We start from the raw sequence: 24,225 nt of genomic DNA, 5'->3' as shown, positions 1-24,225 counted from the left end.
CCACCGAACACGTACGATAGGAAGGGAGCTGTTGAACAGCCCAAGAATAACCTAGGAACCAGGGACCAAACCCTCAAAAGGCTAGCCCGGATGAAGGAGCTAATGAAGAAGCTTCTATCAGAGAAAGAGAAAGATGTGTGTGACTCAGAGGATGAGCTCAAGCTTTTCACCTCGGATATTACAGCGACTTCATATCCATTGGGTTTCAGGATGCCACGTTTGTCAAATTTTGACGGAGATGGGGATCCGTCTAATCACTTGGGGATGTTCAACACCATAATGATGGCCCACAACATTGGGCCCGAGCTAAGGTGCCTTATATTCCCCTCGACTCTAATTGGGCCAGTTAGGCAATGGTCCAAACAAGACAAGAGGCATTCAATCAGCTCGTGGAAGAGTTTTTCCACAGATTTTAAAGAGCATTCAGGGCTTCCCAGGCAGCTCGGATTAAGGCTGACTCTTTGGCTAATGTAAAGCAGCAGCCCAGTGAACTGTTGAAAGCATATCTAAGTAGGTTTGCCAATGTTCCTGCGCGAGCTAGAGATGCTGATGAAAGCTCCAAGCTCATGGCAATGAGGACGGGAATTCTTGTTGGAGGTGACCTGTGGCAAGAGCTATAGAGGAAAGGAGTTAATAGTGTGGATGAGTTCTTGAAACGAGCTCAAAGTTGGGTTAACCTGGAAGAGGCGCAAGCTTCCATCGCAGGAACCAGCCAAGTCCTTGTTCATCCCGTTGGAGCGATAACAGATGTTGCAGCTACGGCTCAAACCGTTGCCCAAAATAACCAAGGGGGAAATAATAAGAGGAAGGGAAATGGTGAGGGCGACCAGAGTGGAACAAAGAAAAACAAGTCCGTGGAGAAATTTAAACCAGTCTACACAACATATACCGATCTCACAGATACTAGAGAGCGCATCTTCTTAGCTAATTGTGCTTGCCTTCCATGGAAGAAGTCAGAACCGCTAAAAAACCAAAGAGCGAAGAGAGATCGATCGAAGATTTTCTGATTCCACAATGATATTGGTCATAATACTGATGGCTGTAGATAGTTGAAGGATGAGATCGAGACTCTCATCAAGGTAGGACCTTTGGCCCAGTATGCTTGGAATTGATCGACTCCTAGTCAGCCCGCTGGGCAAAATCCTCCGTCAGTTCCCGAGGGTCCAATGAATCAAACCAGATTCCAAGCGAATTAGGACGCCCCTCCTTCAATAATAGGAGGAGATATAACAACCACTTCGGGAGGACCTCATCTGGCAGGCACGAGCATAGGTGCCCAGAAGAGGTACATCAACAAACTGAAGTCCCATAACGAAATGGAGTTTGTCCCAAAACAACGGTTATCAAAGCAGTAGTGATTGGAAAAACAACCAATCAATTTTATGGAGGAAGATGCCAGCCATGTCCAGCTCCCACATAATGATCCTCTAGTCATAACTGTTTAGCTCACAAAACGAAGAGTTCGGAGGACACTATTAGACAACGGGAGTTCTGTGAATCAACTTTTTAGGTCCACCTTAGAAAAAATGGGATTTTCTGTAATTGAGCTGAAGGCAACCTCAATGATTCTATATGGGTTTTCTAGTGAAGGGTCGACTGCCATCGGAACAATCGAATTAGAGGTAACATTGGGTGAAGGTCCGCAAACCGTCTCCAAGCCGCTTGAGTTCGTGCTCGTCGATTTTCCAACCGCGTACAATGCGATTTTGGGCGAACCTTTTTTGATGGTGTTTGAAGCCATAGCCTTTATCCGCCACCTAGCAATCAAATTCTCCTCATCTGTGGGAATATGCACCATCAGATGCAATCAACTCGCTGCCAGTGAATGCTATAGTATTTCTATGAAGGGAAAATCACAACCCGGGCAGCAAGCAATGGCCATAAGTAATGGAGGTGAGGAGTCCCAGGAAGTGGAAGTTTCTTGCGGGACAAAAGAACTTCAAGAAACAAAGGATAGCAACGTCACTCCAAGTGATGATATCGACACACAAATAGGCGAGGACAGATCAGAGCTCCAAGCTATTGAAGAGCTCAAGGAAATAAACATAGATCCCAAAGACGCTTCAAGAGTCATTAAGATTGGAAAAAATCTTGGTGAGGAAAGGAAAAAGGAGTTGGTTAAATTTTTATAAGGGAACCTAGAAGTTTTCGCCTGGTCGCATGAAGACATGCTAGGAATAAGTCTGAGTGTGATCATGCAGACTCTAAACTTGGACAAAAGTGTGCCTGCAAAATCCCAAAAATAGAGACATTTGGGAACAGTCCGAGATGAAGCATTGGAAGAAGAAGTAGCTTGGCTATTAAAGTGTGGGTTTATTCATGAAGCAAAATATCTGATCTGGGTCGCGAATCCTGTTCCGGTCCCGAAGCCAAACAGAAAGTGGAGGACTTGCATCGATTTCTCTAACCTGAACAAAGATTGTCCTAAAGATTTCTTTCCACTACCGAGGATTGATCAGTTGGTAGATGCCACCGCGGGACACGAGCTCATGTCCTTCATGGATGCATATTCTGGAGATAACTAAATCGCGATGAATCTTGCGGACCAAGAGAATACTAGCTTTATGACTCCAACTAATGTATATTGTTATAAAGTTATGCCCTTCGGGCTGAAGAATGCCGGAGCTACCTACCAATGGTTAGTCAACAGAATGTTTATTGGTCAGATCGGGAAAAATATGGAAGTGTATGTCGACGATATGCTAGTCAAATCCAAGATTGTCGATAACCATGTATCCAATCTAAATGAATGTTTTGAGATCTTGAGAAGGTATAATATGAGGCTAAATCCCTGGAAATGTACTTTCAGAGTGGCATCGAGAAATTTTTTTGGATTCATAGTCAATACAAGGGGGATAGAGGCGAATCCATATAAAATCAGATCATTATTGGAAAGGCCTTCACCTAGCTCACGTAAAGAAGTTCAGAGTCTGACTAGAAAGGTGGCAGCCCTGAATTAATATATTTCAAAATCCACTGACAAGTGTTTGCCGTTTTACAACTTGCTCAGAGGAAACAAGAAATTTGAATGGACTGAGGAGTGCGAGTAGGCATTCCTCGACCTAAAAATGAACTTGGTTAAGCCCCCAGTATTGTATAAGCCTATGTCTAGAGAACCTTTGTTCCTTTATTTGGCCGTGACCGAAAATGCAGGCAATTTCGTGTTAGTTCGAGAAGAAGACTGTTCTCAAAAACTAGTGTATTATATAACCAAGAGACTTCTCGGAGCCAAATCACAATATCCACTGATAGAAAAGATGGCGTTCTGCCTGATAATGGCTTCAAGGAAGCTCCGACCATATTTCCAGTCCCATTCTATCCACGTCATGACCGACCAACCTTTAAGGCAGGTATTGCAAAAACTTGAAGCGTTGGGACGTCTTTTAAAATGGGCGATTGAACTCAGGCAGTTCGAGATACTTTACGTACCACGGACCTTAATCAAAAGCCAGGCCCTTGCTGATTTTGTGGCTGAATGCACCGGATTTCAAGAGGAGCTTTTGAAGAAATCGGTGCAGGAGTTGTGGAAAATATTTGTAGGCAACTCATCGAATGAGAATGGATCTAGAGATGGGATCATATTGATCTTTCCAGAAGGGCATCGATTCCATACAGCTCTGAGATTCGGATTTGAAGCATCTAACAACAAAGCCGAATATGAGGCCTTGCTAGCTGGACTTAGAGTGGCGAAGGAGCTCAAAGCGAAGGTCGTACAGTGTTATAGCCATTCCTAGCTTGTGGTCAATCAAGTGTTGGGGGAGTATCACGCTCGTGGTACCAAGATGGCGGCTTACCTGGCTAAGATGAAGGGGGAGCTATCAGAGTTTAAGTATTGTACTATTGAACAGATACCTCGTGAGCAGAACTCTAATGCTGACGCTTTGGCAAGGCTTGCCACCACCAAGGAAGCTGAGACTTTGAATGTAGTGCCAGTGGAATTTTTGGAGAGTCTAAGTGCAACTGGAAAAATGGTAGAGGTCGAGATGATCGATGGCTGACCTGGATGACCCCCATAGTGGATTACCTTACGACGGGAAGGCTACCTGAGGAAAGAAAGGACGCGAGAAAAATACTCTATCAAGTTCCGAGGTATGTGATAATGGATGGTACATTATACCGAAGTGGTCATTCATTGCCCCTCCTACCTGTGTTCTGCCTGAAGAGGCTAAAACAATTCTATAAGAAATGCATGAATTTTTTTGTGCAGATCATGCAGGGGGCAAAACCTAGCATAAAAAATATTGAGGCAAGGCTATTTTTGGCCTACTTTAACGAAATACTCCATCTCCCATGTTCAGAAATGCGACAAATGCCAGCGCTTCGCCATAGTTGCAAGAGCTGCTCCAGTCGAGCTAACAATGATCTTATCCCCATGGCCATTTGCAGTATGGGGCATTGACCTAATAGGATCCTTACCTATGGGAAAGGGAGGAGTTCATTACGCGGTAGTAGCAATCGACTATTTCACGAAATGGGTAGAGGTCGAGCCTTTGGCAACCATCACTTCAAAAAGAGTCCTGGACTTTGTGGTGAAGAATATTGTATGTCGATTTGGGCTTCCTAAAAATATCCTATCGGATAATGGGACCCAGTTTGACAGTGATCTCTTCACCAACTTTTGTGAAAATTACGGCGCTATTAAGAGTTTTTCCTCGGTAGAATATCCCCAGGCCAATGGACAGGTCGAGGCTGTGAATAAGACCCTAAAGGTGGGCCTTAAGAAGAGGTTAGATGAGGCCAAAAAAGTCTGGCCTGAGCAGCTCCCGCAAGTACTTTGGGCATACCAAACTTCCCACAGGACCTCCACAGGACACACTCCTTTCTCCTTGACCTTCGGAAGCGAGGTCGTCCTTCCTGTTGAAGCTATGGTAGCCACGTAGACTAAGGACATTCTGCCAGGAATGGAATGATGAACTACTTAACGCATCTCTTGACCTAATTGATGAGAAACGAGAGGATTCACAGTTACAGCTCGCACATTACCAACAAAAAATCACTCGTTACTTTAATTCTAAGGTCAAGAGACATAGTTTTGGATTGGGCGACCTGGTTCTCCAAAGGGTCTTTTTGGCAAACAAGGATCCCAAGGCCCAAATTGGGAAGGAACATATCACATCGTGGAAGTTTTGCATGAGGGAACTTTCGAGTTAGCTCGTCTTAGTGGAGAAACAGTCCCACGGACCTGGAACGCCATGCACTTAAAAAATATTATCAATAATACAGTCATCCATGTAAGGCTTAAATATAAAAGCCACTTAGTTAAATAATAGATGGATTATTAAATGATTTTTCTTGTTGAAATGGTTTTAAATAATTTTTTCTTTATAAGGTTGTATTAGCAAGTGTGTTAATGTTTGTGAAAGCAACCAAGAAAGTCTCTACATTCTAGTTACTTGGGGGGCATATAACCCAAAGTGGATCAGAATAAGATTGATGGATGAGTATAAATCATTTAAAATCCTGGACACAACCAGGTACAAAACTATCCTAGATACAACCAGGTCAGAAACTTCGAAGCTTGGAAAATTGATTATTTAACGGCTTTCTAAGAGCTTGAGATGTCAAAGAACCTAGCACGAACTAATTTTAAATCACTAAAAGCCCTAGATACAACCAGGTCCAAAACTTTGAAAGTTGGGAAAATTGTTTAAATCAAGGGCTTTTGAAGCTCGAGATATCAATAAACCTAACACGAACTAAGTTTAAAATATTTAAAATCCAGGATATAACCGAGTCCAAGGCCTCATTCTTAACAGGTATGATATAAATCAACACATTAAGTTTGGATATAACCGAACTCAAAATATCTATACTGATCAAAAAATCGATTCCTAAAATCTCGAATGTACAAGTCTAATATGTCATAAACATGAGAGATAATCAAGGAAAGACAAATAGATTAAAAGTTAGATATATAAATTGAAATTAAATTTTTCTCGAGGAGAAAAACCTCGAACTCATCCCAAGGGCAATAGTTTACAAACAAATATATAAAAAAAAAAAAAAAGATTGTCATTGAGCCCCTCCAGGATGCTCTGAGGACGTGACCTCCTTGCCTTCCTGCTCGCCCGCTGTAGAAGCATCCCCCATTTCTGACGGCTCATGCAAGATCTGGGCCTTGAATTTTTCAAGGTATGGATCCCATAGCTCGAGAGCCATGAAAGAAAAGTTTCCATCCTGGTTAAAAGCCCAGCAATGGTACAACATATCTTCCATGGAGGACAGTGAGGTCACCTACTCTTCTTTAACTGCAGTCTCGACCTCTAGCTGTTTTGCTTTGGCCTCAGCAACCTCGACCTGAAGCTGGGCAGTTTGGGCCTGGAGAGCAGCCAAGGCAATCTTTGCGGCTGGCTCGCTTTCCTTAGACGAGGCAAGGGAAAACTTGGCATCGTACTCGCTCTTTTGAGCAGCTGCAATGGCAACTTTGGCAGTTTGCTCGCCTTCTTGAGCAACGGTCAGGGCGGTCTTGGCAGCATTGAGTTTGCCCTGGAGCTCATCATTTCTAGCCCTAGCTCGGGCTCTACTGCGATGCTGAGCCAGGGCGGACTGCAAATTAACAAGTCAAGTTAGATGCATCCTTTGGCAAGATAAAGAGAAAAATATCACCAAGGAATGATAACTTATTGTGAGGGTCATCCCCAAGGCTGACTCCGAGACATTTTCCGGGCTCCGCTCCTCGATCGTCCTCAAGTCCCTCGAGCTAGCTTTGTAAGCAAGCCCCACCATATGGCTCTCCGTCTCCTAGAGGATTCCTCGAAAGGCTTTGGGGATCTTCCCCAGATCCTGGGGATCAACTGGTATGCAGATAGTAGCAACTGGGGCAGGAGGAGCTGGAGGATTAGCTTGTATTACTTGATCCTGAGCAGGCGCGAACTAAGGTGGAGGAGGAGGAGGAATCCTCCTCTTAGTGACTGTAGATGCCGGAGCTGTCGAGTTCATGCCTTTCCCATTAGCAAGGGATTTTGAGGTATTTCTTGTCGCAGAAGGGGCTTTCTTTGTATATCGTGGCCTATTCATGACAGGACCCGAGCCGGATTTCCCACACTGGAAAGCCGTACGGAGGTCAGGAGCTCCGGGTTGTTCCATCTCGTTGCCTGAAAAGAACAAAAAGGGGATTAGTTCACAAGCAAAGTCAAAAACTATACAAAGGAAATAAATAAAGGTCCTACCCTTCGAGCTGGGGGAGGAGTCTATTATTGCGACCTCTAGCCTTGGGACTACTAGAGGAGAAGGAGAATATATGTTTAATATTTCTTGGACTCTAGGAGGTTCGGGCTCAAATTCTACCACGAGGCTAGACTCATCTACATACTGTCTAAATCCAAGGGCAAAGGCGCCCTGGAGCAGAGAAGGCCAGCTCCCATACTCCTCAAAGATAGCGGGCTTAAAATTTAAGGTGTTATCTACAACAATGGTGCCCTTAGGGTAGCTATTATCATGATGCAACACTAAGTGATCCACACACTGGAGCAGGGTGACATTACGGTCTGGATTGTTAGGGTGACGGTGGACGAGCTGATTTGGGTTAAATCTAACTAAGCTAAAATCGGCAATAGCCTTATCTAGTTCCCTATAAGGATATGGGTTACCTTGGCCGGAGGGGCCGGCTGCTGCCCCTGTCGCAGCTCGTTCTAAATCAGGTTCCCGAACAGCCTCAAGAACCCCACCTCTTTCACACAAGAGGCACCTCGTCCTCTTCTTTCTCCTCACCTTCAGTGGCCGGTGAGTCCTCTTCTTAAGAAGGCGGGAGCTCGTGGATTACCTGAAGGGTAGCCCGGGTCCTTCTTAAGGCCAACGTCTATCCTTTGCCAATCAACTTACACACCAGCATCGTGGTGTCATTCATGAGCTGGCGGTAATCCTTCTGGCTGGGTGGGAGCCCAGACAATATTTCATATTGACCCCCAAGGGTCAATGACTTCCCCGTGCTCGCAAATATGGCTGCACAAAAAATAAACTCAATTAGCACATGCACAAGGAAAATGTCTTGAAAACAGAAAAATTTTACGAGCTGAGATCAGAGAAAATAAAAAAATAAAACTTACAAGGACGGTTGAAGTATCGATGCTCATAGTTTCGGAACTGGTTCGACATAAAGAACTAGTCTTTGTAGTCGCTGGGGTGGCTTGGGAGCTCGATGACCAAAGTAGAGTTTAGGAATCTGGTGAAGTAGTAGAACCCGTCCCCTTGACCCTTTTGTTCCGGGCTGGCTTTAAGGTAGAAAAAATACAGTATATCTGCCTGAGTGGGGACCTCCCACTCGTGCTTCAAAAATAAGTATTTCAGCCCCGCCAAAAGCATGTAAGAATTTGGCGGGAGCTTAAAAGGTGCCAACTTCACATAACTTAGGAAGTCGGCAAAATATTGATCCATGGAAAGGAAAGCCCCCCCTTCAAATGCTCATCACTCCAGGCCGGAAGTCGTCCTAGAGAGGGGAGCAGCTCCGTTCCCCTTCGAATGGAGGTTGGGTAATAAGGACTCCGGACCCAACCACGATATTATGGCTTAGAATAATTTTGTTGACCCTTCCTTGGGTCGTAATCTTGGAAGTGATTATCTCTGCCTCGAAGAAAGTGTTGGGGTCAACGACAACTTCCCTCTCCACCACTGGGCCGAAGTGAGGAAGGGGAGATTCTGAGGCGATCTCTTTCCCTTTGTTCGTTTGTTGACCAGACAAGATGGGTGCATTTTTCTTTGGTGCGATCTTCTTGGGTGCTATCAGATCGCCAAACAAACAAGAATGATGAGTTACTTAGTAGGAGATCTAAGAGTTTCTAAAGGTTATGGGATAGAATTACGGAGGAGAATGATGTCTCAGATACACGAGCTAAGTTAGTCTCAGCCAGTTGTGTGATGCCACGTGCTACCCTACGCTACGCACCTTGGTTTCCTAACAGACCCCTGATGTTTAGGGATCCGTGTGTCAGAAAGTCAGGCCACTACTATCCTTGGAGGCGGTTAGAAGCGTGTCCCCTAAGTAACCTGGTTTCAAACCCTAAAATCTTTTCATCTTCTATATCCCGAATGGGTACTTCCTAAAATTTTCCATAAATTACCCAGATTTACCCAGAAATTACCCAGTTTTATGAATATCATAGTTCTAGAGATATTTTAAGACCTACTCAGTAAACCTAAGTCGAAGCCTATGTGCCAAAAACATTTAGAGAACAGCCTAACATTGACTACGGTGAAGTACGGATGAGCATGATATGAAAAAAATACAGAAATCAGTAAAAGAAAGGTTTCTTCGAAACCTAAAAACTTACAGTGTTTTCTTTGATAAAAGAAGTAGACTTTGCTGGGGAGAGTTCCTGGAAGACTCCTAAGTAACTGGGTTTTTGAGGGTTTTTCAACAGATGGTTTTTGTTTTTTTTTCTGAGAAAGAAGAAGGTTTGATAATGCAGAAGAGAGAAGATGTGGAAAGATTTCGAATAAAAAGTGGTGAATCATGGAAATTGCCTACCCTATTTATACGTGAACGACATAGATCAATTTGAGCCATCCGATTTGGTCAGTACAAAATCCAAGGGCTATGTTTCAAAAGACAAAATGGTAGCAAAAAGGTGACAAGACAATTATTGCAGTCCTCGAAATCCGAACAGACGTCAATTGTAGTATTCCATGTGTCCAGTACTCGAGTAGTGGGCAGGCATGGTTTAATGCAGCAGAAGTCTAAAAGCCCCTACTGTGTAGGTCAGAAGGTGTCATCATGAACCACGAGCAGGGACTTGGGAGGCAAATATGTACCCTAATTTCAGCACGAGTCTTTCACTCAGCTCGGGTACAGCTGGCAAATAAATAGATGGAAGAAATAGCCAAGGAATCCATTTATTATCCATGTGGACAGCATAGTATTCATGATGATTATACGAGCTAGGGATGCATAAGTTGCGAAGTGCGAGCTTATGATATTCATACGGCACGACCTCCATAGTACGAGCTCGGAGACATATCCAGTTCGTGGTAACTCGAATATACGGCGTATCTGCGGATCCCCAAAGACCCATATATTTTATACGATCATTTATGGCCAACCTATAATACTTAATGTCCCAGATATTAGGAGACAATTTATTTCGTGATTAGATCATACCCTAGAATAAATGGGAATAGTTTATATTAAAATTAATAAATATGTAAATATGTGATTGACTCATGCGGTTACCCAAACCTGTCCAAGGAATTTCTCTATAAGTACTTAGAATAGTGGACAGGAAGAAGGACGATTATTTTGTAATACTGAATCTTTGCCAAAATAGAGAGAGAAAAACAATAATAATATAGACTTGTGGATTAGGTGGATTTTAACCACTGAACCACGTAAAAAGATCTGTGTTCTTGAGAGTTCATTTCTTATTTTCGGTTTATTATCAAGCACTAGTAAACCTTTGTTATTTTCTTAATTCACTGTTGACAAAAAACCGTGTCAACGAGGTGGAATTTCCAAAGGCCTTGGCAAGGTATTTATAGGACAAGAAATCATCCAATGTCAGCTTTCTCTGAGATCTTTGTACTCAATTTGTAAATTTCTTTGAATTAGGAAATCTGCCAGCCAGATGAATTCTGTGTCGACAGAAAAGAAAACTGATGAGACAACAACGACATCAAACTTATCTGGCAGAACGAACTAGGTCATTTCTTTTGACCATGTTCATTTTCGAAAACTTCCTTATTCCTGAATGGACATAATTCCTGAAAATATTCTCGCAAGATAATTTAAATATAATATTTTACCAATAAAGATTAATTGCGATAAATAAGGTAAAAAAATTTATTCACACTACATGAGATTTTCACACTAAAAACCAGCTGAATTATGTGATAATTAATTAAGGATATGTTGCTAATTTTTCTCAATTTAAAATATTTTGACTAAAATAAAGTTAGCCAATAAGGGGTTTTACATACTTCTCATTCTTAATAGTGATATTGATTCTTTTTAGTTCTTCATCTCCATATGTCATTAATTTTTTTTTTCTCATCTTTTAATTTCCTTTCTAAAATTATTTAGCATCTTTTACATAAGTTTAGTCATGCTTTTCTTATGTAACTTAGATTGTTAATTTATTTTAGTATATTTTTATATTGTATGTCTTTTATTGGATTCTGGTACTGTAGGTATTTTGTCGCTCTTTGATATATGATATGATATGCTATGAAATTAGAAATAAGATTCAATTTAATCTAGATTAATTAATTTGTGCTTTTAACATATATATCTTCCAGTTGCAATTAATGATGTAGAATTGCTACTGTGTTTTGAATTAATGTCCATATTAGAATATGATTTACAGCACTGTATCTCTACCTTGCCATGCTCTTTATATGATCAATTTCTTCAATATATCAATTTAATTTCACAAAAATTCATCTCTTCAATTCTATAATTTTTCTATTTTTATCTTTAATTTTACTAATCTAATCTTTAGTTCTGCTTTGTCTCTCTGTGAATATGACATGGCCTATTTTCTACTACGATCGGAAAGTGAATTATTGGGCGATATCAACCCTAAAAGCACTGTTTGTTGTAGTGATATATCAAGCTAGCTAGTTATAGAATATAAAAATAAAATGTCACTAATAATCCAAATATCCAAAGTTCTAACATTGACAACAAAATTACCTATTGAAGTTATGTTTAAAGATTTATATAGCAAGTCACAACAATTTTTTAATTTTTTAATTTTACTAATATATATATATAATTAATAAAATTGTATAAAATAACATAATAAATAAATAAAATGTAACACAAATATGCTAAAAATATTTATTAAATTCATAATAATATAAAAATAATTAATTAATTAATTAACACAAACAAAGTTTTCAGGTAACAAACATTCTTTGATGCTCAAATTCACCTCTAAATCAATATTAGAAACTCCAAAACCTATATATAATCAACACATTATATCTTTAAAAACAAACCCAAAAATAATATAGAAAATAAAAAAATCATATAAACAAAGATTTAGTGATTCATACTATTTGAAGCTCAAGAACACATTTTAATGTAAGAAACCCAGTCAAAGTTCAGTAACACTATCCATTTTCGAACCCTAAAACCCACAACCAAAGTCTTTCTTTTCTCCCTCAAAAATGAAAATGAAACTAATTCTAGGCCCTATTTTAGTTTTTTTAAGCAAGAAAATTTGTTTCAAATAGTGAAAAAACATTAAAAAAAAAAAAGGGTATATATGGTGACCCACGTGGGAGTACGACAAAAATGGAGGTTTTCTGGGTTTGGCATTTAAGATCTTTGCTTCAGAGAGATGAATGAGGCGGAGGGGCTAGATTTTAAGAGTACTAAAACTATTTTACTTCGGTTCCTAAATAAAACTCTTTTACTCAAACTTGACATTAGACAAACTCAATTGCTCCCAAACTTTTTGGTCATGCTTAGGTATCTCATTGTGTCACTTTAGATCCACAACGACAATTTTTTAGTGACCACAACTCAAACTCAAATTTCACACCTCCATTATGTGAAATTGTTAAAGATTTTGCACCACATTGTGTAACCCCATTTAGGTTTTGTGATTAACTAATCCTAACAGTTTTCAATTTTGGCTACGTGGTTTAGGATGTCAATTTCTATGGTGGGTTTTAGAACCTCAGGACCTAGTGGACTGTGTAATGTGTATGTGTTGTGTTTCACTCTTCTTATTATTAGCGGTCTCTCTCACTACAAGAATTATAGGCATTTGCGGCGTGGTCATTAGCGGCGGGCTCAGTCTGCCGCCATTAGAGAGACTATTAGCGGCGGACAAGGGTGTTCGCCGCTAATAATATTTGAGTACTTTAAAAAATATAAAATATCTATATTTATATCTATTAGTGGCGGACATACGATTATTAGCGGCGTATAGTCCGCTACCAATAGACGTGATAAAAAAGCTCGGGAATTTTTTAATTATTATTAGCGACGGGTAATTACTATTATTAGCCGCGGACTACCCGCCGCTACTATTATTAGCGGCGGGTAATTACGATTATTAGCTGCGGACTTACCGCCGCTTATAATATTAGCGGCGGGTAATTACTGTTATTAGCCGCGGACTACCCGCCGCTAATAATAATATTAGCCACAGGGACTAATAATAGCGGCGAGACCCGCCGCTAATGCTCTTGAGCAGTTTAAAATTTCATCGCATCCCTTCTTCCTCGCCTCTCACATTCTCTCTTCTCCGTCTGCTCTCTATAACCAGACAAAACCGCCGAGAAACACCGAACCAGTGGAATCATCACCCACGACGAGAAACCCCCACAGTCGCCGCCTTTGTCATAAGTTACATTTCATTTTCAATTGCTACATAGTTCCTATTTCTATAATGCCCTTGTTAAAATTAGTGACATCTGTGGCAGAGATGTTTTATCTTGTTATTCGTTATTTATTGACTCAAGAGGGCATCTATTTCACTTTGGAGCCAAACTTCAAGCTTCTCGAGGTAGGACGTTTCTTGACAGATTTTTCAAATACATTGACTCTAATTATAGTGTTCTCTGATATAGGATAATATATATATATAAAGTACATTCTAGAAATGAAGGATATATGTTAATAATATGTATGTATCGTCAAATTGATTTGTTTGTCCATTTTCCTCTCTTTTTCGTTTTTATTTCTCGGTTAGTAATTGGGTGTTGCAAAGGAATTTTATTATTATTTTTTATTACAAAATTTCAATGTTTATATTTTGTAATTTTTAGATTCTAAAATTGAACTTTTATCAATTATGTATTGGTTGGATCTTATCAATTTTTTTTCTCTGTGTTCCGAGAATTGTAAGTAATACAGTTTCTAAGAAATCATATTCAATATGTATTACACAGACTTGAGACATTTTGATATTGTTGTTTATTTTTTGTTTAAAAAAAATGAGAATATAAGAAACCATTTGATGAATTGTTTTCAATGAACAATAGTTATTTCACTAATGTTTATATTTATATATATATATATATATTATTTTATAAAAAACAATTAAATGGAAAAATTAATAAATATATTAATGGATAAATATATTAAGTTTCTCGAGGAAAAATTAATAAATTAATTGGTAATTATATTTAATAAAATTTTAAAAAATTATGAATAAATAATAATTTATTTTTAATTATTTTTTTATTAATTTAATTAATTAAATAATAAAAGTTTGATATAATATTATCTAATTAAATAATTTAATTTAATTTATTTATTGAATAACATTATTTAATATAAATTACATGAATATAGAAATTGATAATTATATTTAATAAAAGTTTTAAAAATTAAGAATAAATAATTATATAAATAATAATTTATTTTTTGATTAATTTTTAATAATTTAATTAATTAAATAATAAAAGTTTGATATAATATTATTTAATTAAATAATTTAATTTAATTTGTTTATTGAATAACATTGTTTAATATAAATTACATGAATATAGAAATTGATAATTATATTTAATAAAAATTTTAAAAATTATGAATAAATAATAATTAATTTTTAATTGTTTTTTTATTAATTTGATTAATTAAATAATAAAAGTATAATATTGTCTAATTAAATAATTTAATTTAATTTGTTTATTGAATAACATTATTTAATATAAATTACATGAATATAGAAATTGATAATTATATTTAATAAAAGTTTTAAATTTTAAGAATAAATAATTATATAAATAATAATTTGTTTTTTTATTAATTTTTAATAATTTATAAATAACATTATCTAATAAAACATCATAAAATAGCATAAGATATTATAATATTGCATAAGATTTCAAAAATGATAACAAATCTCATTTGTTATCCATTTCTATTCACATTACTAAAACTCACACTCTTATAACACTTTAGATGGCGATTGACAAGACTTGGACAACATTGAGAAATCGTGGTTGTCAAGAATATTGGAATGGTCTCCAAGCTTTTTTGAGGATGGCGTCGGAACATAGAGATTCTGATGGACGAATTAGGTGCCCGTGTGTGAGATGCAATAATAATAGATTTGAATCTTTAGATGTGGTTCGAGCACACGTATTCGATAAGGGCTTTCATCAAGCTTATGATAAGTGGATTTTTCATGGTGAGGTGGAAGAAATTTTTGCTGATGAGGTGGTTGATGAGAATGAAGACGATGAGATGATTCACGTTGTGGAAGACTTCCTTTTACCAACAACTGAGGAAGTAGAAAGGGATCCCGGTGGGAGTCAGTATTATGACGAGTTATTTGAGGAGATTGAAGCGGAGTTGTATCCTGGATGTGATTGGATTTCATCCCTGAAATTTTTTGCAAAGTTATTGCATCTAAAAGTTAGAGGGAAGATGCCTAACAACATATTTGATGAATTGCTAAAGTTGTTAAGGCTTGCATTTCCTAAGGAAAACAAAATCCCCGGATCGTACTACGAGGCGAAAAAGAGATTGAAAAAATTAGGGTTGGGATACGAGTCCATTCATGTGTGTCAGTATAATTGCTACTTATTTTACAATGAGCATGCATCTAAAGAGACATGTCCAGTATGCGGAAGTAGTGAATGGATTACTTCCGAAATGACGAAAGGAAAAAAAGTGCCACACAAGGTGATGCGTTACTTTCCGTTGACCCCTGGTTGAAAAGATTATACAGTTCAAGGATTACAGCGAAACACATGATATGGCATCACGCCGGAAAATCAAAAGATGAAGGGGTGATGCGACACCCGGTGGACGACTCTGCGTGGAAGGACTTTGATGCCAAGCATCCTGATTTTTCAAGGGATCCCAGAAATGTTCGTTTGGGCTTAGCTGCTGATGGATTTAATCCATTTGGCAACATGAACCTTGCATACAACATGTGGCCTGTGGTGTTGGCAAACTATAATCTGCCACCTTGGTTGTGCATGAAAGACAATTATTTCATGTTGACCCTCCTTATTCCTGGGCCAAAATCACCCGGGAAGGACATGGATGTATTTCTGAGACCATTGGTGGATGAGTTGAAGGATCTGTGGGTTAACAGAGTTGATACAAGAGATAGTACAACCAACAGGATGTTCAAGATGCGGGCAGCCCTTTTGTGGATAGTGAACGATTTTCCAGCTCGCAGTAGTTTGTCTGGATGGAGTGGTCAGGGACACAAAGCTTGTCCTACGTGTAATGAGGACACAACTTCCATCCGAGTGATCGGTAAGACATCTTACGTTGCTCACAAAAGATTCTTGACAAGTACTCATCGAATGAGAAGAGACAAAGAGTTTGATGGAGAAGTTGAGAGAAGACGTCCTCCGAGACAGTTTACTTGTGAGGATATACTAGAACAAGTTAATGCTCTTGCAGCGCAAGTTCCAGGAAAACATGTCCAGTTTGGGGGTGTGAAACGTAAAAGAGGAGTAAATGAAGGTAATTGGAGGACAAAAAGTATTTTTTACGAGCTTGAGTATTGGTGTACAAACAAATTAAAACACAATATAGATGTCATGCATGTTGAGAAGAATGTGTGTGATAGTCTACTTGGCACCATCTTAGACAATGATAAATCTAAGGACACCACTAATGCCAGACATGATTTGAAAAAGATGGGTGTGAGAGAATCATTGTGGATTTATGAAGATGAGAATGGGAAGCTGATGAAGCCGTGCGCTCCTTATGTGTTAACTCCGGCGCAGAGACAATAGTTTTGTCAGTTTATAAAAGGAGTTAGATTTCCAGATGGCTTTTGTTCAAATTTGAATTAGAAAGTGTCCGAGAATGATACAAATATTCTTGGGTTGAAGTCACACGATTGTCATGTGATAATGCAACGATTACTTTCTCTCGGTGTTCGCAAGTTTCTTCCAAAATCTATATCGACCACTATTGCAGAATTGTGCAATTTCTTTAGGCAAATATGTTCGAGGACTTTAAAAGTTAAAGATATGGAGGAAGCACAAAATGATCTTATTCAGATATTGTGCAAGATGGAGTTGATTTTTCCTCTAGCTTTTTTTGACATAATGATTCATTTGGTATTACATTTTCCAGAAGAAGCAATATTGGGTGGCCCGGTATTTATGAGGTGGATGTATCCTTTTGAAAGTTACATGAAAAAATTAAAGAATTATGAGGGAAATAAAGCTCGCCCTGAAGGGTCGATCGCCGAAGGCTATGTTGCAGATGAGGCTTTGACCTTTTGTTCAATGTATTTCAAAGACATTGAAACAAGATTTAACTGTCTTGATTGAAATGAAGATGCAACTTATATCCCACGAAATATTACAGTTTTCCAATCTCAATGTCGTCCACTCACAAAGGGAACTTTGAACCCTCTCGATCATAATATTCGTGAAATAGCTGAGTGGTTCATACTTGAGAATTCTTCTGAAATTGAGCCTTATTTAGAGTAAGTTTATTCTCTTATAAATTAGAACATGTGTGGTTATTATTAGTTTTTTGTTATCAAGAATCATAACACTATTCTAATTAATAGCGAACACCTACAAGAGACTAAACAAAAATACCCAGATGGTGATCATGATCGTTTGCATAGGAAAAAATTTCGTTCGTGGTTTCATAAAAAGGTAGCTTTGAACTTTGAACTTTGAACAGTGATTTTATTAATGATATATTTTGTGAATCTAATATCATTTTATGTATTTAGATATATGACTTGCACAAGCTTGGGTCTTTGGAAAATGGTGATGAACTGTTAGCTTTAACATCTGGGTCAGATCATTTGTCAACCTTTTACCAAGGTTGTATAGTCAATGGTGTTCGATTTATTGCACATGATCGAGACAAAAAGCGCACCACACAGAATAGTGGAGTGTCTGTTGCCGGAACAGAAGGTTTTAATTATTACGGCACACTTGAAGAAGTAGTGACACTTTCTTTCATTGGTGCATATTCAGTGGCATTATTTTGGTGCAAATGATTTAATACAAATCCAAGAATGAAGAAAATAGTTATTGAAAATAATATCACTAGTATAAACGTCAATGGTGAATGGTACAAAGATGAGCCGTACATACTTGCTACTCAAGCTAAGCAAGTTTTCTATCTCGATGATTTACTTAGAGGTCGTGATTGGAAAGTTGTAGAAGATGTGAATCATCGACAAATTTGGGACATTAAGGACAGTTCTAACGATGTTAATGATGTTATTGATGTTTTACATGAAACAAGTTCATCAAATTTTGTGTTGACTGTGGACCTCGGAGAGTTGATTATGCAATCTGATCAACCTGTTGCATATGTTGGAGCTGATGAAGAGGGTGACGACGAAGCTGATATGTCAGAACATGAGGAAGTTGTAGATGCAGAGGATGAATTGTTAGTTGAGCTTTGTGAAGATGAAAATGTGTCTCCGATTACTGATTGAAATGATAGTGATTACTTTGTTTATTTTTTTCTATTTGTGTAACAGAACTATATATTTAAATATAATGAAGTTTTTTTTTGTAATTATAATATAATATATTTGAGCTTTGTGAAGATGAAAATGTGTCTCCGATTACTGATGGAAATGATAGTGATTACTCTATTTAGTTTTTTCTATTTGTGTAACAGAACTATATATTTAAATATAATAAAGTTTTTTTTGTAATTATTATTATTATGAATTCAATGTCATATACTTCTATTTTAATGCTAATTACTAACTAATAAATTTTAAACTGAAGTATAATGTCAGCTTGTTATACCCAGATTTCGAGCCATGTTAAATGTGACCTCAAAAGCTGGATTCGCAGCGAATGAACTCGTAAAGTCTGAAGTATGTTCCAAGACTAGACATCGAGCCTGCAAAGCTGAGACGACTTCGAATATGGTGGCCTCGAAATCCGCATGATCTCGAAGGGTAGCTCCCGAGATGCATCTGTCCTCAGGGATGACCTCGGATCAGGGGTTCCGAGCCTGACGCGTGTACGATCTCGAAAACCATGTGACCTCAGGAGGTGTCATTAGCTCGAAAATTGATGAGAGACCTTGCAGATATATGATAATAACCTTGAACTTCTACAAGTGTTGTCCATAAGAGACGTGTTCTACATTTATTATTGTAAATCCCCTAAAATCATGGGATATTATTTGATTAGTGATACGCCCCCTGGTCTTCAGGGGACGTTTCCTTTTATATCGGATTACAGACATTTAAAGCCATTTAATCTATTTGCACAAAAAGAGTAACTACCCAAAATATGTGGGATAGTATTCTGCAACCTTCTCTATAAATAGAGAGGTCATGCACCATTGTAAAGGACCGAATTTTTGTGATCTGGAGAGAAAACTCTGAAGAATTCATGCTTAAAGAATTTTCAGAGATAATCTTGAGTTTAATAACAAAGACTCGTGGACTAGGCAGATTTAACTGCTGAACCACGTAAAAATCGTGTTTAGTGTTATCATATTTATATTGGGCATCACTGTTTATTGTTTACGTGCTCTTCTTTCACTGTTGACGAAAAACGGCATCAACACAGCTGATATAGCTACTTATCACGGCGGAGATGGTGGGGGTCAAGACCCGCCAGATCCTTCTAGGGTACCATCATCTTGCGAGTCAGGTTAAATATTGCATATCAAAATTATTTTTATAAATTATATTGTTAGATAAATATAACATCAATACTAATACTGATTATTATTAATAAATTTTAAAGCCCCGCCAATGAGAAGAAAAGGTCGTGGCCTTGCTAGTAATAATGTTCTTGAAGAACGAAGAAAAAAAGCTGGGAAACCATTGGATCTAGAGCTTGATCCTGTGACCAACAAAGTGGTTGGGTAGGAGGATCAAGCTTTTATTCGCATGTTGGGCACTCTAGTTTTCATTTTGTGTCTGGGGTATTATTTGGATTTTGCTGATGTACCTCAACAGTTTAAGGATCACGTGCTTGATCGTATGAGGGTAAAAAAATTACAAATCTTGTACTTTTCATTATTTAATTCCATTATTTACAAAGTTATCTAATATTTTTTTTCTTAATCCAGTATTACTATAATATAGACGGTCATCCACAACGTGAGTCAGTTCTGGCAACTGTCAACAAGGAGATGGGGAAAGATATCGCGAGAGAAAGAACTATAGACATAGACACTTCAAAAATCATTATGCTGGACCAGAAGATTTGGAGAATGTCCTCTCTAGGCCACCTAACCATTGCACTAAGGAGGCTTGGCGGCTTATTTGTGAAATGTTTTTGAGCGAAAGATTTTTGGCTCGTTCCGCTAAAAATCAAGCAAACAGAAAACAAATGAAGTATGTAACAACACAAGGCACAAAGTCGTTGGCAGCTAAGCGCCACCAATATGTAAGTGAAGATGTTAATTTAATTTTATAAAATAACACATTCTGAAACATTTTTTTTACATTTGTATAGGAGAACCCGGATGCACAAGTTGTTGATACTTGGAGGGATGCTCCTATGAGAAAATCGACAAAATCTTTTGTCAATGAGGCAGCTCAACAAGATTATGTAAGTGAATAGTATTGTTTTCTTGTTTCTAATGTTTCTAATTTTTGTTTATAATGTTATCTTTATACAGGAAAAAATGGCGGCAGAGGTTCAGAGGTCACAGCCTGAGAGGCAAAGTCAACAGCAGAGTGAGCCATCTCTAAATGTATCTGGCGTTGATTCGTCCTCGGTCGATCAATACGAGATACTAAGTAAAGTACTCGGGGAGAGATCTGACTACCAAAGAGGAGTGGGTTATAGGGCAAAAGGGAAGGCAAAAAAGACATCCTCTAGCTCTACAGATCAAAGTCAGTCCCAAGCAAATACTGTTGCTACGCCTAATGAAGATATGAAAATTATGGCTATGATGATGAAGGCAATTCATGAGACGTTTGAGACTGTGGTACCTGAGCATCCCAGTAAACTGTATGACCCAATGTTTGACAGTTTTCTGCAGAGGTATTTGCCACCACAATCCAAAGGAGGTTCGTCTTCTCAGAGTAACACTGCCAATCCTGACCTTCATACACCGCCACAACAGCAGTACCAGCCTCTTCACAGCAGCAGTACCAGCCTCCTTCACAGCAGCAGTTCTAGCCTCCTTCACAATATCCGCCTGATGGCTGTCGTATACCACACAAATTTAACAATGATTTTTCTTTCAATACTTCCAATTATTTTAGTATAATAGCAAGCACAGGTCGAACCCACGAGGACTATCGTTCACTTTATTATTCAAGAATTAACACTAAAACTTAAAATGGGATTTTGATTTTTAACTCAAAGTTAAATAACAACATAAACTAGAAGCAATTAAAGATTGATAATACGATATTAAGAAACAGTTAAAGGTTAATCTCCACCCTCAACAATCATTCCTAATCACTAATAATAAATATTATTCCAATTTCTCAATTAAACTATTACCCCGCAGATAACGCTGAAGGAGTCAATTATCCCAGTCTCCCTATTATAAGTAATCAAGGCGAAGCGCTCAATAATTAACTCTTTTATCTAAGCAATAAATATATGAAGCATACAATCTATTTAACTTAGATAAAGCATTAAGTCTTATGAAAACAAGTTAATCTAGGCAATAAATTAATGAAGCATATAATTCATTTAACCTAGGTTCTATTTTTCATCACAACCAACAATTCTTTTGTCATAACTATCAATTGTAATTTATCACATACACTTAGAATCCTAAACTATTAGGTGAGTAGTAATTCTAAGAGGACAATTGAACAATGTAAAACCTTAATTAGTTTGCCACCTAACAAGAAATCACAAGATTCATAACATTCAATTGGAAAAATAGAAACAATCTAATATTGAGAGAAATTAAAGAACAATATTCATTATCAATAATCAAGAATTCATGTCTTGGGTTTTGAATTAACCCTTAACCTAAAAAGAACCTACTCCATAATAGTAATCATAATCACAAACATAATTATAATTAAAATTAAGGAGATTAAGGGAAGAAAAGAAACTAGATTGAGGAACAAAAGTAATGTAGTCTTGTAGTCTTCTCTTCAGCCCTTTCTCAGTCTTTTTCTCTCTTAAAACCGTAATAAAGATCCCTCTCAAATTAACCCTAATCATCCTTTATAGTCTCAATTAAATTCTAATTAAAAAGTAATAAAAAATCTGAAAACGACGTCGCAAGCCGCGACCTGAAAAATGCGAGCCGCGGCCTAGAACAAAAGTTGTGCCTAAATCTGTCCCTCAGGCAGCGGCCTGGCACCCTAGGTAGCGGCCTGAGTTTTATGCTCAGCGGCCTGTCTGGAAGAAAAAATTGTGAAAGTGCAATTTCCATTTAAAGTGCCGCGGCCTGAGTTTTTTGAGCCGCGGCCTACCTCCAATTTCTTCAATATTCTTAATCTTAGATAGCTTCCACGTTGCCACCACTTCCATATTTCAATCCTGAAAGCTTTGAATACTCCTAACACTTTATTTTAACTATACTTGTCATCAAAATGTCAAATTTATCATCATAAAACGCAACGTAGAAAATATGTTGTAGAATCACGAAACTTAGTTAAAACTATTAAAAATGCTATCATCACACCAACCAAGCATAGAAAAACTTAACAAATATTAATACAAAAATGACCTTATCACCGCCACAGCAGCTGTACTAGCCTCACCCAATGTATCTTCCACATGTGTCGTCGCAACAACCTCCTCAGTATCAAAACCAATACACTTTTGGACCCTCTTCCCAGTCTCATCCACTATATTTTAGCTTTACCGATTTTTCAGGAGGATCGATGCAGCCTCCGCTACCTAATGTTAGATATGGGGAGGTTGGAGGCGGGTCGCAGCCACAGCCTCGAGATCAGTTTGGGGACCCCACGCTCGGACGATCATCACAACAACCTTATATTCCTTCACCGTCACAGCCACAGCCATCACCCTCACCGCCACAGCCACCGCCACAGCCGTCGTCCTCATAGCCAAATCAAAATGTTGAAGATGAAGACAATTTCAATATTAATCTTAATGATTTTATTTAGTTACTAGTTTATGTATTTATACTGAATTAATACTTTATTTATTTTTAATGACAATAGCGATATTTACTAGGTTGATAAATATTAAAACTATTCATATTAATTTTAATGTTAGTTATGTTTAAATTAATTAAATGTTTATTTTTGTTAAATTATATTATGAATTATTTTTAAAAATAATTAAATTTAATAAATATTAATTTATTAATTTACTTCAAATAAATATTAAAAAATATTATAAAAACAATATTAGCGGCGGACCCCGCGGCTAATGATAATGCCTCTGACAAAGGTATTAGCGGCGGGGCCCGCTGCTAATATCCGCCGCTAATAAATGATTATTAGCGGCGGGTGTGTCAGTCTGCCACTAATAATGAATATTAGCAACAAATATTTAGGCGCGGCTTATTAGCGGCGGAGTCCCACCGCTAATACCCATTAGCGGCGGAGTCCCCCGCCGTTAATACATTAAATTCTTGTAGTGTCTATTTGATTATAAATGTTATGATGGATTATATATTCTTTTTCAAGCTAACCATGCATGCTTTTTTCACAAAAACAAGAGTTCAGGATAATAGTTATTTTCCTACTTGCCCACCCCATTCTTTTTTCTCCTTCGAGGTGTTAGTAAATCTTTGGAGCGTCTTGTAGAGTTGAGTTCTATTTTGAATACTCAAGTATATTGTTGCTTACTCTTTTAAGTTTTATTCTAAGATTAAATATTTATTCTTATATCTTTCAAGTGAATGTATGAGTGTATTTTAATCAATTATATATATAAGTGGTTTGTAAGCTTAATAAGTTTTCTTATAACCCTTATGCAATTGGGTAATTTGTTTTAAGTAATGAAATTCTCAAATATATATGAAGTTAATGTAATGTTTTATTAAATGATTTAATTAAAGGGATTTTTTCAAAAATATATTTTTTATGGTGTTTTTTTACTGTAGAGTTCAAGAACTTTACTTAGCTAGTTAGATAGTAGTATTATAGTATTTATAGTTTTATCTTTATAACTGTGGATTTTTGGTTCAGACCGGGAATTATTTGGACACTCATAGTAGTACTTGTAGATTTTCTAAGTTTAACCTATAGTTTAAGAATATTAATTTTAACTTAAGGTTTGATTAATATGACTGATATTAAGGATAATATTTATTATACTATAAGGTTTAGATAAGGACCAATAGGATTTTAAGCACATGTTATGTATGGGTGATTAAAGGATTAAGTATTTTGATGATTAAATTTAATAAGGGTAAAGTTTGAATGCTCTAAGGTCAGTCAGCAGCTTTGAATA

The sequence above is a fragment of the Humulus lupulus genome, chromosome 1, assembly GCF_963169125.1.
Source record: "Humulus lupulus chromosome 1, drHumLupu1.1, whole genome shotgun sequence".
Taxonomy (NCBI): domain Eukaryota; kingdom Viridiplantae; phylum Streptophyta; class Magnoliopsida; order Rosales; family Cannabaceae; genus Humulus; species Humulus lupulus.
The sequence above is the reverse complement of the archived record's forward strand: the minus strand, read 5'-3'. Positions refer to the sequence as shown.